The sequence below is a fragment of the Sphaerodactylus townsendi genome, unplaced genomic scaffold, assembly GCF_021028975.2.
Source record: "Sphaerodactylus townsendi isolate TG3544 unplaced genomic scaffold, MPM_Stown_v2.3 scaffold_19, whole genome shotgun sequence".
Lineage (NCBI taxonomy): Eukaryota > Metazoa > Chordata > Lepidosauria > Squamata > Sphaerodactylidae > Sphaerodactylus > Sphaerodactylus townsendi.
This window is the reverse complement of record NW_025950352.1, coordinates 1,195,295-1,197,500: the sequence shown is the minus strand read 5'-3', so window position 1 is coordinate 1,197,500 and position 2,206 is coordinate 1,195,295.

Genomic DNA, 2,206 nt, shown 5'->3' with positions numbered 1-2,206 from the left:
GCTAATCTGAATTCCCCTCAGATAAGCCTCCCACAGCTCAGGCGGCAGAGCTGGGAATCAAACCCCGGGTTCCCTCCAGATCCAGAGTGCACCTGGGTTTTAGCCACTACCACCTGCTGCTCCAGAGAGGCTAGTTTCAGGCCGACCTGCGGGGAAGTGGCAGAGGCATTGATCTGGTCAGCCAGGAATATACCCCCCGCCCCAGCACTGGGGAGGGGGGGATGTTTGCTGCCGCCAGTCAAAGAGTGGAAAAATAATCAAAGTAACAACACTGAAATAACAGTTGGAGGCCCCCAACACACACATGCTTGAATTGGGCTCAGTTGACCAGGTGCTTTTTCCCTAGTGGGTTTCCTGACCACTGTATGGAAAGTCCCTCATGTTCCCTGTGGCATCGTTGTGTGGGTCCACCTGACCTTGTGTAACCCCCATGCTCAGAATGGGTTGACCCAGAAAGGGGTGGAGACTCAAAGCAGCAGAAGGCTGCAGAGCTCATGTAGTTTGGAGGAGACGAGGCTACCAGACCTCGGACCTTGGTTTTGTATAAGCCCCCTAACACCTTGTTCAGGTAACTGCAATGTTTATTTGGGAACTAGTGGGAAGGTAGTTGTTTATTTTGCTATGCTGTAAATGTTGGAGTTTATTGTTTCCAGGTTTCTTTTTTGTGTTTGTCATGGGTGAGAGTTCTCCTGGAAACCTTCATCATGTTGAATCCTGTTCATCAAGCCCTTGGAGTCTTCAGGAGCCAACCCACTTGCAAAGAAGAATTGGACTTGGCAGTATCAGTGGACTGTAAATATAAGGACTTGAAAATGCAACCTGAACAGGACCTTGAAGTGTGATGTTCAATGTTGATGTTATATGTTATATGTTAAGAAAGTAAACCATTTTGTTTCTAAAATTTGTTGTTGCAAACTCATTCCGAGTTCTGCCCCACAGAACCCACAGATAGAGGTTACACTTGCAGACTCACAAGCCCCCAGGGCGCCCTGCAAGACCTCAGTGAGGAAAATTCCTGCACCTGAACCAAGCTTCTTAGGAGGTGAATCCGAGGAACTAGCGAAGATAGTGGTAGACAAGGAAGAAGTTCTGGCAGCCATTGATAAACTAAATGCTACCAAATCCTGGCCCAGCTGAATTGCATTCCATCCAAAGAGTTCCCAGAAGAGCTCAAGCATGAAATTGCTGATGTTCCTACATTAATATGCAACTTATCCCTGAAGAATCAGGCTCCATCCCCTGAAGACTGGAAGATGGCCAATGTTACACTAATCTTTAAGAAAGGGTCTAGGGGGGACCCAGGAAATTACAGGCCAGTCAGTTTGACATCTGTTCCTGGTAAATTAGTAGAATCTATCATTAAAAGATAAAATTATTAAACATGTAGAAAAGCAAGACCTGCTGAGGAAGAGTCAGCATGGCTTTTGTAGAGGCAGGTCCCATGTCACCCCTGGAAACTTACTAGAGTTCTTTGAGGGTAAAACAGACATGCGGGATAAGAGGGGAACCAGTGGACATTGGTTCTACTTGGATTTCCAAAAGGTTTTGACAAAGTTCCTCACCAGAGACTGTTGAGAAAACTCAGCAATGAAGGAATAAGAGGGGAAGTCCTCCTATGGACTAAAAACTGGTTGAGGAACAGGAAACAAAGGGTGGGTATAAATGGGAAGTTCTCACAATGGAGAGATGTAAGGGAGGGAATCCCCAAGGATCCGTGATTGGGACCTCAGTGCTCTTTAACTTATTCATAAATGACCTGAAGTAGGGGTGGGTAGTGTGGTGGCTAAGTTTGCAGATGATACCTCAAATTATGTAGGGTGGCAAGAACAACAAGAGGTTGCGAAGAGCCTTAAGTGGACCCTTGATAAATTAGGTGAGTGGGCTAAGAAATGGCAAATGCAGTTCAATGTGAAGCAACATGTAAGTGATGCACATAGGGGCAAAAAATCCAAACTTCACATACACGCTACAGGGGTCAGTGCTATCAGTCACAGACCAGGAAAGGGATTTGGGCGTCTTAGTTGATAGTTCCATGGGAATGTCCACTCAATGTATGGCAGCTGTGAAAAGGCAAACTCTATGCTGGGGATCATTAGGAAAGGAGTTGATAATAAAACTGCAAGGAGTTGTCATGCCCTTTATATAAAGCAGTGGTATGCGATCGCACTTGGAGTAATTGTAGCCCAGTTCTGGTCGCCACACATCC